The sequence below is a fragment of the Cyprinus carpio genome, chromosome B14 (genome assembly GCF_018340385.1).
Source record: "Cyprinus carpio isolate SPL01 chromosome B14, ASM1834038v1, whole genome shotgun sequence".
NCBI classification, from domain to species: Eukaryota; Metazoa; Chordata; class Actinopteri; order Cypriniformes; family Cyprinidae; genus Cyprinus; species Cyprinus carpio.
The window spans coordinates 23,122,077-23,139,205 of NC_056610.1; the positions used below are offsets into that span (position 1 = coordinate 23,122,077).

The window sequence follows — 17,129 nt, forward strand, 5'->3', positions numbered from 1 at the left end:
AAAAAAAAAAAATAAATAAATAAATAAATACAGATATTTAAATGAATTAATGATTTAAATGAATTAATGACGAAATGAGGTGCTTTACTTTTAAAAAAATGTTGATCAGTGACTATGGAGGCCAGTTTAAATTATATGAGATGTTGTATTCACTATTAATTTGATTCAAACTCCACCAAATATAAAACCCTAATTTTTAACTCCGTCAAAGTTAAAACCCTTGTTTATGTGATTTAGATGGCAGCAGATATAAACATCAGAATAATAAAACATTTACTGAATAGGCAACATACTTTTTTAACACCATAAGCCTAATTTGAGATATCACTCAGTTGGGGTTTGCTTTTGTGGGATCACCTTTTGATTTACAATAATAAATGGCTAAATATAGAAAAGATCCTAGAATAACTTTGTAACAGGGTGGAATGGTTAAGCTTATTTACTTGCTGTAAAAGTGTCCAAATAATGATATTTCTTGGGTGTCACAATTTTTACAAAATTTTTTACAAAATTAAATTAAATAAAATTTAAGAATAAAACACATCCAAAACATATTTTAATGCAACACCTGGGACAGTTATTTTGGTCATAATAATTAAAAAAAATACTATAATAGCAAATTGAATATCAGTTTAACACACTGTTAATTTGTTGCATGCTTTAAATTTTGTAATGGAGTTGAAAAGCTAGGCCAAAATCCACATTTAAGAGTGATATGGTGTTTAAAATTTGCAACGTATTTGTGGAAATTGACAATCAGGTGTTTCAATGCAAGTGATGCAGGGTTTGCTCACTCTGACAAAGTAAACCCAGATGTGCAAAGGCAAGCATAAGATGGTAAATGTGCATTAAAGCATTTACAAACTATTTGCAGCACAAATGTTGACAAGTATTTTAACACATTTCCTTTTGCATTCAACTGCCGTGGCCTGTGCACTGAAGTAAACTATTAACACTTGTAAATTTATTCATAAATGAAAAAGCGAAGCAAACTGCATCACACGTGCTTTTGCCTTATCTTAAAGTAATTCCACAATATAAGCATGTGCATATATGTTCCAATCCATATTTATTGAAACAACAGTTGACAGAACCAGTATATAACAGAAACTCAGTCGTCGGCAGACAGAACGGTTCTCAATCAGCAGTCGTACAGCATCATGATTTATGTTTTTCTTAATATAAAAGAACATGCAAATATAGCCACTGATTCTCTGATTGGTAGAATCGCCCCGCCGCGAGGAAGATGATTTAGCATTAGCAGTCACTGGAAACATAAGTTAACATTAACAAAACATTATGTTACATAACATAACGTGTAACGTTAACGTAACATTACACAGCGCGGTTAATCGAGGTCCATGTCCGGCTTGGCTTCTGTGGCGTCTGCACTGTCCGGAGCCGCTTGCTCTGCGCCGCTGGACTGGGCTTCAGGGTTTTCCTGCGTATTGACCGGCCCGTTCGGTTCTGAGGGGTTCTCCTCTTTTGGCAAGTCCACTTTGGGCTTGGGTTTGGTCACAACAGGATTGCAAGTGGTGAATAGCTCCTGTGGAAAATGCGAAGATATAAAACAATATTGTCACATATGCAAAATAACAAAAAAATCTAAAAAAAAACAATAAATAAATAAATAAATAAAAAACAAAACAAAAAGAGATGAGCATCTCCGTAACTTTTTTACATATAAAGCAGCTACTGATGTGATTCACCCCTGTTACGATGCAGTGCAATCCGATTTTGAAATACAATGCAATATAATAAATATATAATGCTATGCAATTCAATATGGCACTGATAGTTGGCTTTTATTTCTTTGGTTCAGACAGACAACAAATCATAAATTAAGCGCCTTCTGACTTCTATCGCGTCGGTCTCCTTAGTGTTGTGATGCGTTATATTCACTACATTCGAGAGAATGCGCTTGATAAACATTTTAGAGGGGAGAAATCAATCCACATATAAAATATAGGTCACGAATGATTGTTCACTTTCTCAATAATAAAAGTATAGCAGATCTAGTAATAATTATATATAAATAAATTGGTTTTTACCAATGCAAATATGTTAGAAATGATGCATCGCGATACAAAAGCCAACTGATTTAAAAATCGATGCATCAATGCGAACTGGTGAATCTTAACATCCCTATCATCTTTTGTTGTGTGATCAACATTAATGACAGGCAGAAGCTGGTAAAGTAGGCTGCTGTCACTTTAAGACCTACTGCACAGATCAAATATACGGAAACCAAACTGTTTTTGTGTGTATTTAACACATAACCGACTGTGTTTACATGAATACTCCATGCAAAGAGCATTTTGACACAACTGTGTGTGTATTTGATAGGGCTGAACGATTAATCAAAATTAAATCGCAAAGGCGATAAATCGCGAATATGCAGAAGCTGTGTTTGTCATGCGTATCTTTCAGTGAAGCACGATCATCAGAAAATCACCAAACCAACACCAGAAGGCCATATCGCGCACAAAAGCACAAAACTCAAAATCAAATACGCCCCGCAGAAGAAATCCAGGAAATCCCTATAGCGTAGCTAAATAAACAGAAGATTTAACTGCTTTTATTGATTCAACCTGACTAATAAACACGACAATATATGATTTATCTGAATTTGTCTCATTATGATTTTTATTATAATAAAGTAATGCGTTTATCACTGCTTAGAATGCTATGAAATATTGCGTACCTTATTCTGTGTAAGAAGCCACATCATCTCACAGAAGGATTTATTTCAAACACTCGACCGACGTTATAAAGTGAGTTTGGAGTAAAAACATGTTATTAAATGAGGTATTTTCACATGCTTTCAGATGGAGCAGCATTTATTGTACTACACAGAGAAGATACGCAAACAGCTTTCCTTATCATTACTTTCATTACATCGATTATATCGTCTGCGATTATGAACGCGATTTTTCGTAGCTGAACTACGGCTCTGTGTAGTAAATGCTGCTCCATCTGAAAGCAGGTGATAAAGGTTTACTACTAATCACAGAACCGGCTTTACTTACAAGATGCGCATGACAGCCGCGAAAAAAAAATACTATAAAACTCAAGCGCAACTAGAATTAATATCATACAATCCCAACTATTAAATAACTATTAATCACAACTGTACATGTATATAACTTTTAAGTACTACTGTGCTTCGCTGATATATATGCATACCGCGAAATAAACAATATAGCAAAATTTCTGTGGTAACTATACTGTCATACTGCCCTGCCCTCCCATAGCACTTTAATATGTACCATGCTGCAGAATGACGACATACTAGCGTACTCCAGAAAAAAAACATCCTGTGACTGACCCGTGTTTTGGCCTGTATCTCCGTCGTTTTCACCGCAGGCTCCATGGCGAGACTCTGTTTACTCTGCTGGTTCATTTTACTGTTCATCCAGATCATGACATCGTTCACCATCCTGTCCACCTTCTGAACCTCAGCCTCCTCCAGATGGTCATACAGCTCTTCCTGTAACTCGAAAAGACATGTGAAGCACTACGCAGGTGCAAATTTGTGCCTCATGTAACATTCATCCAGCTCAACCTCACCTTGGTTTTATAGGCCTCTACAATCTTCATGTATTGCTGCAGCTGTCTGCCCAACTCATCGAAAGCTTTGGGTCTCTCCTCAAACTCGGTGTATCTGTCTTGAATGGGTTGGCCGAGAGTCTGCAAGAACATTTTTTAAACGTTAAAGAGGAACTTAGTGGATATAATTTGGTGACTGAGTGCTGTTTGTGTGTAACTGCTTACATCATAAATGATAGACCTCAAAAGACGTTTAGTACCTTCAGTTCAACGAGTTTGTCAATGTATACTTGTTTAGGCTGGTCTTCACCGTCCTCATACAGCCAGACCTCAGAGCACCCCAGTCCTGAAAGAGAAAACATCACACCCATTCAAAAAAAAACACACCCATTCATACAAAAAAGCTATCAAAAACAAAAATACTATTAAAATCATTGTTGTTAATTAAAATAAAGCTGATATAAAATAAATATGCATTTTAGATGAAAAAGTTCAATTAGAAATAGTGACTAACTGAAAGTACTAAAATTAACTATTAAAACCAAAATAAAACTAAAGCTATATAAAAATATTTAAAAATAAAAAAAGAATAAAACGACAAAAGAACATTTAAACTTAAAATAAAAGCCTAAATACTAGGATAATATATAAAATAACACTAAAATAATAATCATGCACTGATCACTTTTTAATATCTTTTTCGTTTTTTTTATTAATATTTAAAATGAGTGTTTTCAATACTTTCAATTTTAATTTTAAAGTTTAAGTCATTTTAGTGCGTTTTTTTTTTTTAAGTTTTTTTAAGAATATATGCTGATAGTTTGTATTTATTATTAAAAAAAATTTTTACGTTTAGTTATTTTAGTACATTAAATGAAATACAGAAATGATAAAGTTAATAAATTTTTAATACCTGCAAAATAACTACAAAAAATCTGATCTTTAGGTTAAATAGTGGTATAAAACACCTTCTGACCAATGGATGTCTAGAAATGTTCCAGTCTTTTGTGATTACTAGACAAGGATTTAAAAACAGTTCCATGCAGATATTTAACAATTTCTTTTATTTCAGTTAAACAAACTGCTTTTTCAAGATTTTTCAAGACATTTCACAATTTATAAATTCCCTAATTGTGACCCTGGAGCACAGAACCAGTCTTAAGTCTCTGGGGTATATTTGTAGCAATAGCCAAAAATACATTATATGGGTCAAAATTATCAATTTTTCTTTTATGCCAAAAATCATTAGGATATTAAGTAAAGATCATGTTCAATGAAGATATTTGTAAATTTCCTACTGTAAATATATCAAAACTTAATTTTGATTAGTTAATATGCATTGCTTAGAATTCATTTGGACAACTTTAAAGATGATTTTCTCTCAATATTTAGATTTTTTTGCACCCTCAGATTCCAGATTTTCAAATAGTTGTATCTCAACCAAATATTGTCTGAACCTAACAAACCACACATCAATGGAGACCTTATTTATTCTGCTTTCAGATGATGTATAAATCCCAATTTCAAAAAACTGACACTTAAGACTGCTTCTGTGCTCCAGGTCTCGTTGACGAACTTCTCGAATATCCCGTGCAGTTTGTCCCTCATCTCGTACACGTACTCCTCCACGTGCCGTTTGTCAGTTTGTCAACACACTCCTCAAACCAAGTCTCCCCAACGTACCCCGCAACCCCCCCCCCCCCCCCCTACTCATCCACATAGTTCTTGGCATCGTTCCGCTCCTTCTCAAGCTTGTCCTGCATGATCATCTTACCCTGAGGAGGAAGAATTTCACAGTAGATTGAACTCACAGTTGAAAACGTTTCCCCAGTCCTCATCTGCACGGACAGCATACCTCGCTCTCCACGAAAAGAGTTGAGCATGTCATTTGGCTAACTGCCACTGTGGGTTGTTCTCGATAGGGCAAGTAACTCCAGGACCTTTGTTTTTCACTTTGGGGCGTCTGTGGCCTTGTGGAGGCTGTATCTGACTCTTGCTCCCTGTTTGCCTTCCTCTGCGATGATGTTCTGAACGAAAACTCCCAACTCCATGAGAGAAGAAAAATCGTTCCATTGGTTATATGATGGGCGTATGAATAGGGGCCCCCGTGTGATGTGATATCTGACAAAAAAATGGCTTAATCTCGCACCCACCCCTTTCACTGGGATTATTGCACCCATGATATGTTCCTGAGTGTGTTCTTGTGTCCAGTCTGTATGATTGAATAAATATAATGACAGCTAAAATAACCAGTAGCGTTGGCCAGCGAAGTCCATATCCTTAATGAGCGATGTCGTTGATGAATCTTCATTGTAAAAAAACACAAAAAACCACAATGTTCTGATTGGGCTTTGACTGGAACTATTTCTCTGCCTTTCCGAATGAATCACTGACTCAAATGATTTGTTCAAAAACAGATTAACTCAGGTGTGTTGCTCTGAGACGCACAAATGTTCTGATTGGGCTTTGACTGGAACTATTTCTTTTATTGGCGAAACAGAGAAAAAAATAAATAAAATGCAACTCGCTCAATATTAACTTCTCGTTTGTTGTATAAAATGATATTTTACACTGATATTTAGGAAAATGGCTTGTGCAATATTACTTTACTGAACATAAACCCACAGAGGGATATTTTTTGCTTTCATATCTTGAATTATAGTGTTATTTTGACACCGCGTCATTTAATACGGCCTTCATCACTCCAGTGGATGTTTTGTAGAAGAGTAAGTGAATATCATATAATTTGAAAACAAATCTTAGACGATAAATATCGCACACCCATCGTGTGGATAGTAATATGCATGATTATCTAAATATGTGGGTCATTCAACTGTTCCCACTTTTTAATCTCATAATAATATAAATAATTATCTAAATAAATTTGGTCATATAATTGGAATCTAATTTACAACCACTTCTTCTGTTCCCGCTTTTTTCTCTCCCTAGTTTTCTTCTCTCGTTTTTCCTGTTCTCATTCCCTTCGCCCCGGTCGCTGGGGGAGTCTTTTGTTCATCTTGATCAACCTGCATTTTGCTCTGTGAGTGATTGGAAACACATGGTGGTGACTTCACCAGAACATCAGTCTATGAGGCAGAGCTGAGCAGTATCATAAAAGCTTATACTAACTCACACACTGCTGCAATACCTCATTGTCTTTCTCTGTGCTCTGCTCCGTGTCCATGCTCTCCCAATACCCCATTCTCCTTCTCCATGCTCTCCTCCTCCTCCACACACTCCTCCACCTCCACAAATTACTCAACCTACGCTCCGTGTCCATGCTCTCCTCTTCCTCCTCAGATTTCTGCACCTCCACTAGTGAAGCACTGGACACGCTGAAGATCCCGTGGATATTGACTCGCACCTTCACCTTATACCCTTTGAGCTCTCCGCCTGGGTCCTGGGGAACACCTTCTGAGAGCATGTGAGTACTGACCTGCGTGAGAGTTTAAGTGTGGATTCTTACACACACAGTGCATCATAACAGTAAAAATATGCTATGAAAAGAAAAGAGCATGTGAAGGGCCCAGAATATTTGCCACTTTTGGCGAGGAGGAGGACTACTGGCCATAAAAATGCATGTGTTTTGCATGCTTTCCCTAAATATATTTCAGTTCCTATAGCAACAGTTGGGTGTCGAACAGTTTGTTCTTCTCTCAAGGTCACTGGTGTCACTCATGCACTTCAGTTTCGCCTCTCCCGTGAGATTGCGGACAACACAGGTCACAAAACCCTTGTTAAAAGGAGTTACGCCACTAAAAGAAAACAACTTTGTTGTGGCAGAACGTGTCTCTACAGTTCTGGAATAAAAATGCAGCTAACCAAAAAAAAAAAAACAACTTTTGTCAAAACTGAGAGTCACTGGGCTTTTCTTCAGCAGTCCATCTGTATTTCTCTGAATTGTTTAATATGCTTAAAGATGAAATAGAAGTGGCAGTAGATCTTTTCTTTCATATTGTGACGTACATTCACAAAAAATCTACAATCCCATTTACAACCAAATAAAAATAAAAAAGATAACGGCTATAACTTCTTATCTCACAATTTTGACTTTTTTTCTCAGAACTGCATTGCAAGATAATTTTGCATTCTGCATTGTGAGTTTATATCCCATAATTCTGACTTTATAACTCACAACTGCAAGTTTAGATCATGCAATTCTGAATTGTAACATAAAAAGTTCAATAATCTTTTTTTTTATTCAATGGTGGAAAGAGGCTTCCGTACATCAGAATGTAACCGATTATCAGAAAAAGACAAAAGTGGGTTGGAATATGTATATGCTAATGCTGAGAGCTGAAGTCCTGCATACGTCAGAGAGAGATTCAGTTAAGAGGGGGGAGGGGGGTGGGGAGGGGGATGGGGGAGGGAGTTAAGGAGGCGAAGGGAACTACGGGGTCAAGGGAGGGGGGGGGGGAGGGGGGTGAGAATTGGGGGAGGAAGGGGAGAGATTCAGGAAAGGGAGGAGGGGGGGGGGAATGGCCCTTGGGAAGGGAGGGGGGTGAGGAAAGGAGAGGGAAGAGAGGAGAGGGGGAGGGAGGGAGAGAGAGGAGAAGGGGAAGGGGGAGGGGGGGGGGGAGAGGGAGGGGGAGTAGAGGGAGGGGAGAGCGAGTGAGTGAGAGGGTGTGGGAGAGTGAGTGAGAGGGGGAGAGTGAGGGGGAGATTGGGTGAGGGAGGAGAGGGGGGGGGGAGAGAGAGAGAGGCAGGGAGGGAGAGTGAGAGGAGTTTTTGAGAAGTAGAGAGGAGGAGAGGTGAGTGAGAGAGTGAGAGGGGTGAGGGATAGGAAGAAGGAGTTAGGCAGAGAGGTGAAGGGTGTGTTGAGGGAGTGAGAAGAGGGAGTGAGGGGGCGAAGGGGGTGAGAGAGCGTGAGTGAATGGGTGTTGAGGCGCGTGTGGAGAGAGTGAGAGAGAGAGTGTGAGAGAGAGTTCGTGAGGTGCGAGAAGTGAGGTCGTGATTCGTGAGAGGATTGAGGTGAGAGAGAGAGAGAGGGATGAGAGTGAGTGAGTGAGTAAGTGAGCCGAGTGAGCAGAGTGTGAGAGAGTGAGAGAGTGTGTGCTGCGTGCGAGCTGAGTGAGACGCGCGTGGGAGCGCAGCGCGAGAGAGTGACGCGGAGTGAGAGAGAGTGAGTGAGCTCGCGTGAGTGAGGTGTGCGTGAGTGAGAGAGTGTGGATGAGAGCGATGAGTGAGTCGAGAGCGTGAAGAGAGAAGAGTGAGTGGAGAGTGAGTGAGTGAGTGAGTGACCGTGAGTGAGTGAGTGAGTGAGTGAGTGAGAGAGTGAGCGAGAGATTGAGAGAGAGAGAGAAGAGAGAGGAGAGAGAGAGACGAGAGAGAGGGGAGAGAGAGATGAGCGAGAGAGAGAGAGAGAGAGAGAGAGGAGCGAGAGTTGTGTGTGTGTGTGTGTGTGTGTGTGTGTGTGTGTGTGAGTGTGTGTGTGTGTGTGTACCTATTATGGGATCTGGATAAGGGAGCTCTTTAGGACAGTTGTAGTATGCTTCCAAGGAGAACGGCTCTCTCCGGTAAAACGTCAGCACTTTGGAGAAAGGTGCTGCGTGGTTCTTTGGGAAGACCTCACAGTCACTGAAACGAAAGCAGTGTACATAAAAACACTGTAGTATCAAGCACGATGACTGGACGCCACATGTTTGTACCTGAGTCCTTCTTCAGCGGCAGAATTCCACTTCAGAGAGATGGGAAAGGGAACCACTTCTGTTATGGAGAACTCACGCACTTTAAAAGCAGGGGAGAGGATGGCACACTGTGGGATCGGGAGACAGAGCCAGTGTTAACGGTCTGCTGTCAAATACCTGCAGTCTCTGCACTTGACCACATGATGCTTTTCCTGCATTTGGCCCAAATAGGTGTGAAGAGCACAAGAGAGCAGAGAACTTTTCATTACCAGATGGGACTCACTTACAGTGTTGTGAAAAATGCAAGTATTTACAGAACTTTATTTTGATTTCCAATACTTTTGCATTTTAAAATAAACTTCTAAATGTCTGTTCAGTATTCTTTATATAGTAACTGTGGTGCTTCTATGTAAGTGATTAAAAGCAGTCGCAAATGCTGTATAAAATGTGACCCTGGAGCACAAAAGCAGTCATAAGTCTCTGGGGTATATTTGTAGAAATAGACAAAAATACATTGTATGGGTCAAAATTATCGATTTTCCTTTTATGCCAAAAATCATTAGGATATTAAGTAAAGATCATGTTCCATGAAGATATTTAGTGAATTTACTACCATAAATATATCAAAACTTAATTTTTGATTAGTAATATTCATTGCTAAGAACTTCATCTGGACAACTCTAAAGGTGATTTTCTCAATATTTAGATATTTTTGCACCCTCAGATTCCTGATTTTCAAATAGTTGTATCTTAGCCAAATATCGTCTTATCCTAACACACCATGCATCAATGGAAAGCTTATTTATTTATAAAATTGACCCTTATGACTGGTTTTGTGGTCCAGGATCACAAATATGCATACTAATCTTTGCACCAATAAAATGTGCAACACTTCATGTTTTACTACCAAATTATATGTAATATCTAATTATTATTAACTTGCACCAGAAAGGTTTCTGCAACATCTCGCGAGATATCAGCAAAAAGTCTCACAATGTATTTCCGTCACAAGATGCATGATGGGATACGCTTAGCCTCTAAGGCTGCAACTAATGATTGTTTTTTCGATTAATCGATTTAAAAAAATAAAAAGCCTATTTTTTTTGACAAAATACACAAATTCCACATGCTGCCCAAAGCTGTACTTCAAACAGAAGTGCCAACTGAATTATATAAACAAACTGTATGGTGAATAAATCTATGCAACATACATTATGCGTGAATGAGTTATAAAGCACAGTTTAAATGGAGAGTTTAAATAGACAAAGGACAGTTTGAATCCCTACATTAAAACTGGAGATGATAATGAAGATAATATAGAAACACACAAACTCTGCATGAACACACACATTCACTCTGAATACATTAACCTGTTACTGTCACTTTTTTTCATCTGTAAATGTAAGGAATGTCTTTATATTCAATGGCACGCTGTTATCACTTTACAGTTACTATCATAAAATTCTTGAATTACATGTTGACTTTTAAACCTAAATTTAACATCCACTAACAGATATTTCAGCAAAATGAATATTTCTGCACTGCATATTAATTCTGCCTCCCTACTGTGTTCAGTGAATTTTATCTCACACTGTCAGGACGGGCCTTCATGCAAAAAATAAACATTTGTGTGAAAATGTTATTATTCACTTTTTAACGCCACGCCAGCATCAAGGCTATTTTCATGCCGATCTCTAAATAAAGTATACAAAGTATAACCTAAACTGAAAGTTTTGCGCCGATGAATCATATCAGCTTGAAGTTTGAAATAAAGCATTTGCATTGGATCACGTACCTTTCCCAAAGCAGCTCGCTTTTTCTTCCACTATTAGATTCTATAGAAATGCATTATTCAGTGGTATAATTTGACGCAACTGGCAAAAGTTTTCTGTGAATTAACTAAACGTTAATGGCATTCATTGTCACTGATTTTAATTATTGATTTCACTGATTAGTAGTTGTAGCCCTATTAGTCTCAAATGCCGCTCTGAAGTGTTAATTAAGAGTGTGTGCTAAGGGCACTGCACTGGGACTGTCTTGTGCATGCACTTCCTGTGGCCAAGACCGTAAGTGTGTTTGGACAGGCCCACAGTCTTGCTGAACTATGAGCACGGCTTGAGTCAGCAGAGGAAACATGATCTGACCTGAAGGGCACATCCTCTGGCCACAGCCTCATCAGCATTCAGCGTCGTGCTCGGCTCCTTCCCAAAGAACTTGCTGATTCGTTCTTTGATGGCTGGCATTCTAGAGGCTCCGCCCACTATTTCTACAGCATGGATGTCATCTTTCTTCAGATCTGCGCAGGAGCAGGTGACAGACGGTTGAATTAAACATATCTGTGACATATAGCTTTCCTTTCCAACGAAGAGCATCACTTACGAGCTTGCTCCAGTAGACTGCGCAGCGGAGGCTCCACTCGAGCTAAAACATCAGCACACATCTCTTCAAACTGAGCCCTGCCACAGGAATAAAACTATACATGAAGCTCAAACGAACTACGGTCAGGATGCCATCTTTGATAAAAGTCCTTTAATTGTGATTGATGTGAATGAATGAATGTATGACACAGTGTAAGCTGTGAATGTAAAGGATTGTAACATGTAAGAATGAAAAATTCTGTCATTTAGACCCAAGATTGAATATGCAAAAATCTGTCCATTCTATCAAGATTTCATAAAATTAAAAAAATAAATTATATTCTAAAAGAAATCCACATGAATCGAGTGGTTTAATCAAAGTCTTCCGAAGATACACAATCACTTAATTTGATGAAACTGATTGAATTTTTGACATTTATTCACATAAACACGCATATGCACGCATATGCAAATACACAGAGCTCATTAAATATCATAAACAGAAGCTCAAACACGACATACTCTCTGCAAAAAGCTTTGATTAAACCACTCAGTTCATATAGATTGTGTTTACATTGTCTTTATGAGTTTTTAAAGCATGGGTATAACAGACTTTTAATAGAGGAACATATTTGTGTTTTTAACGCTGAATTGTGAGTTTATAATGTAAATTATGACAATTTTCATTTTTGAGTGAACTATCCCTTTAAGACCGGTAACGCAGCACACAAGTCTTACAGATTACTTGAACTTTAATGATGCATTCTGGACCCTGACCGCCCTTTGATCACTTTCTTTGACAAAGAAAACCACACAAGCTTGGAACGACATGATCCGACGACAGCATGTTTGTGTGACTGTGTTTAATTTCAGCAGAGGTGAGAAGACGACATACCGGTTGAGTTTGCTTGAGACATCGATATCGTTCATGAAGCACTCGATGTTCAGGGGCAGGTCGGAGGAGTTGGCGCTCATCAGCTTCTTCAGCTTCTCACATTCCTGGTAGAGCCGGACCAACGCTCTGGGCTTGGACTTCACATCCAGCTTGTACTTCACCGCAAACTCCTCACAGAAATGTTTGACCAGCCGCTCATCAAAGTCCTTTCCTCCCATTTCAGGGTCAAAGGCTGTAGCTAGAATCTGTTCGGGTGGAAAAAGCGCTCTGTTTATATTTCCACACAACAGTCAAGATCACTTTTTGTTGGTAGAAATGTCATGGGTACAAACCTTCAGCTTGCCTTTATTAAAGGCACACACAGACACCTGGTAGCCTGAATGGCCGATATCCACAAACACCACCGTCCTCGGCTTCTCTTCAGGAGCGGGAAGATCCTGCTTGTAGATCCCGTATGCCAGAGCCACTGCGTGCAACAAAAAAACACACAGATGTCATTCAAGAGCGGAACGTGGATGTGTTGCAATTGAAAAGCGCAGGGTTAAACCCTGAACACTTCACCTGCGGTGGTTTCATTCATGAGTCTCAGACAGTTGAGTCCTGCGATCTGAGCCGCATCGATGACGGACCTCCTCTCAGCATCCGTGTAGAAGCAGGGGACCTCAGGGATCGAAAACAGCATTCATTCACAGCATCTAAGATGGATTTCTGTCTCCAATAACTCATTTATTGCTGAGGGAAAAATGATGCCTAATTTTTTTTTAGGAGCGCTTTTAGCATAGATATATATAAAATGTGCACACACAGATTTCACCATATAAGTTTTCCACTACTGTATAATATACAAAACTGTAACTGAGATGTTTTATTTCACAACTCTGATAATTCCTAGAACTGTGTCTGTCTTTTTTTTTCTTCTCTGAATTGCACTCGCTATTGTGAGTTTATATCTCAAAATTCTGAGAATAGTCAGAATTGTTAGATTAAAAGTCACAAAATTACCTTATTTTATTTTATACACAGTCGCAAAAACACTCCCCCATATTAAAATATACAATAATATCTCTAAAATTTTATAATAAACAAATTTTTCTACTATTTTTTATAGTTTCTATTTCAGTTTTAGTTTAGTACATCGCTTTAAACCACATGAAAATGCAAAGTTTACATTTTTAATATTTCACTTTATTTCAGTAAACATTATAAATAATGAAAAATATTGTTTAAGTTAATAACCCTGATACTAGTCAAATCCATACACCGAATAATGTGTCAAATAATGTTCTGTTGTTCCTTCCTGTGACGATGCATCCCCGATAGAAGTGACAATAGTTTACCTTGAATTAAATTATTCCATTAAAATTGCATTACATACAGTTAGTGCAACCAAATAATAACCAGAGAGAAAGAAATAGACATTTATAAACAAGCCTGGGATGCATTAAAATGATCAAGACATGCCTTTATTACCTTAAATTTAAAACTAATGCATGGGGATTTTTTTATTCATACACGTTCTCCTAAATGCATGTTGCACATATCTATTATTAGTGACAAACGCAAGTGAATCTCTCACACTGTTGAGCCCTGCTAAGGACGACACGGTCTGCAAACCCACCAATCACATGCAACCTCTTCAGGGACGTTCATTTTTACACTCACAGAGATGACACAATCAGCGACGGGCTTCTTGAGGGCGCTCTCGGCGGTCTCCTTGAGTTTGGTGAGGAGCATCGCAGTGATCTGTTCGATGCTGAACACCTTCTCCTCCTCCATGTACATCACCTACAACATCCAACACACGAGCGCTAAAGCACAAGAACAGCTCACGATGCTTCTCACGTTCACAGCACAACAGAACTCTGAAGTGTTGGCTTCACAAGAAGAGTTCGCTGCCAGAACTAGATCTCTGAACAATGCTGGCACAATGTGATGTGTTTGCACGTGCCAACTGAATCCTGGGTTTCTTGTTGATCTTGTTTAGCTACGCACCTTTATCCCCGTCGTGCCCGATGGCATCTGTGACAGGTCATACACCAGACTGGACCTCAAGTTCTGGACAAACGGATCGGAGAACGCCCGACCGTGGAAACGCTTGAATCCCTGGACAGTGTTTTTGCAATTGGTGACCATCTGTGTTTCAGTTGAGACAAAAAACACCAGTAAATCTTGCATGAGCACAAATACAAAGAAGGCAGCAGAAGAAAAAAAAATACTGAAGAATGAAGCTAAGTCATGTTTAACTTTTGACAGGAACGAAAATAAGGCCGTGAGGTACAGAAGCAGATGTGTTCAGTGGATTAAAATGGATCAGAAATGATGAGATCTAGCACCTTACAGTGTGTGAAGACTGTCACTTTCATCCGTGTTTAGTTAAAAACGGCATCTAACCTGATCTGAGCATCACGCACCTGGCTTTTAGCTGCTGCTCCGATAGATCGATTCCGTGGCCCAAAAGACACACATGATCTGAAATGACAAACACAAATCACCAAACATTAGGACAAATGATTGTCCTGGTATAATCAATAATTATTAGAGCATAGCATACATTTATTCACACACACACACACACACTTATATATAGTGCAAAATATATAAATGTCTGTGTATGTACACACACACAGTACAAAAGTGATTAAGTGAAAAGTGACAGTGACAAAAAGTGTAGTCAGAAATCCATTACAGCACATGTCTTATATATATATAATAGTTATATATAATATATGATCCGACTACTTTTAGATTAGTTTAGATTGATCACATTGATTTAAATATCTCGTACCATTTTGATATAAAAATACAAAGAGTAGGAAAATATATTCCATTTGTTGTTATTAACAACATAAAGTGCTTTAAAAGTGCATATGTGACCCTGGAGCACAAAACCAGTCATAAGTGTCAATTATTCGAAATTGAGATTTATACATCATCTGAAAGCTGAATAAATAGACTTTCCATTGATGTATGGTTTGATAAGATAAGACGAATATTTGGCCAAGATGCAACTATATGAAAATCTGGAATCTGAGGGTGCAAAAAAAAAATCAAAATATTGAGAAAATCATCTTTAAAGTTGTCCAAATGAATTCTTAGCAATGCATATTACTAATCAAAAATTAAGTTTTGATATATTTACAGTAGGATGTTTACAAAATATCTTCATGGAACATGATCTTTACTTAATATCCTAATGATTTTTGGCATAAAAGAAAAATCTATAATTTTGAACTGTACAATGTATTTTTGGCTGTTGCTACAAATATATCAAGTAAACTGGGTTTGTGAAGGAACTGCAGGGGGTTTATGAGTTTAATGAAAAGCTAATAATCACCTAAATCATGAAAAAGTCACATTATAACGAATTTTAAAATTAATCAAAATAAAACAGTTACTGAAAAAATGTAACATTTTTTTTTTTTTTACCTGCATATCATGTGAATGTTAACCAAACATCTGAGAAGCATGAACATGCAAATATGATACTTCACTATTTAAAAAAAAATATTTTGGAATCTCAAGGGCACTTCAAAGAAAAATAAACTGTATATAAGCAGCAGGCTATTTTAGAAAGAGAGGAATTAGGGAGAATCAATACATTAATGCTATCGTGTAAATAAAATGCAATCATGTAGCCTGATTACGAGTATTTTAAAATGTAATTGAATCTAATTAGTAGAGCAGAATCTGATTATGTAATCCAGACAACGTTATCAGTTACTACACACAAGATATACACTCATTGTTATCTGTTCTGTTTCTTGAGAGGAAGCTGGTTTTCGAACACGACGCTACAGTAACAGTATTACAGCTCAGTGTTCTAAGAGCGCGCTGTGCGGCCGTGAGAGGCTCAGCGCGGGACTCACGGTGTGCTCCGGTCGCTGTATTCATTGGCCGCGGTCTCGATTCCTCCGGCGCGCGCTACCGCTACATAGCAGCTCAGAAACCCCACGTCAAAGCCCACCACTGACATCTTACACACAACGAGGTCACGCAGATACCGGAAGCTCGAGCCCAGAAGGGGATTAGATGGTCGATCTGTAAAGTGTAAAGAGCAAACAAGACCGTTTTAATTCATTATTCTACTGTAACTTCAGCGAGGAATGAGGCTGCGGATGATGAACGCCGCTCGTGAGACAACAGGAACGCTTCCGGTTCAACGCGGAGCTAAAAGGTCCAACACAGAAGTTCACTTCTGAATCTCTTGGAATTATAAGAAAGCTGCTAAAACAATCTTTGATGGCTCTGGTTATTCTTTGAAGTTGACATTCTCGTGTGTAAGTATTTATTTTAGTTTACTATTTTTCTTAAGATGTTTATGTTAAGTTTTTATCTATTTTTTTTAATCTATTATTTGTGTATTAGATTGCGTTACCATGGAAATGGTACTTTTAAAAATCTTTTGTCAGTCTCCTCCCCCTTTGTGGGCGGTGCCAAGTGTCATATTACAAAACGCACAACGGTCTTTTAGAATCAAATCTTTTTATAATCCTGACAAAAACTCTCAGGATTCCATTTTTGAGATAGAAGTAATATTTTCAGAGACATCTGCGACAGAAAAATGCGTTAAAAATTCATTATATCATCAGTTAAGTTACTTGCGTGAGAAATTAATCTCAAAGTAGGGAGTGTTTGTTGGACCTTTTTTGTTAGGTGTACTCAGGTATGACAGCGCTGTCCCGGAAGTTCTACGTGCACGCT

The 17,129-nt window shown here is 38.3% G+C and overlaps 1 pseudogene; it reads right to left on the reverse strand.

Moving 5' to 3' along the window:
* Positions 1-1,052: 1,052 nt before the first annotated feature.
* Positions 1,053-16,601, reverse strand: LOC109046740 (annotated as a pseudogene).
* Between the last annotated feature and the right edge of the window lie 528 nt (positions 16,602-17,129).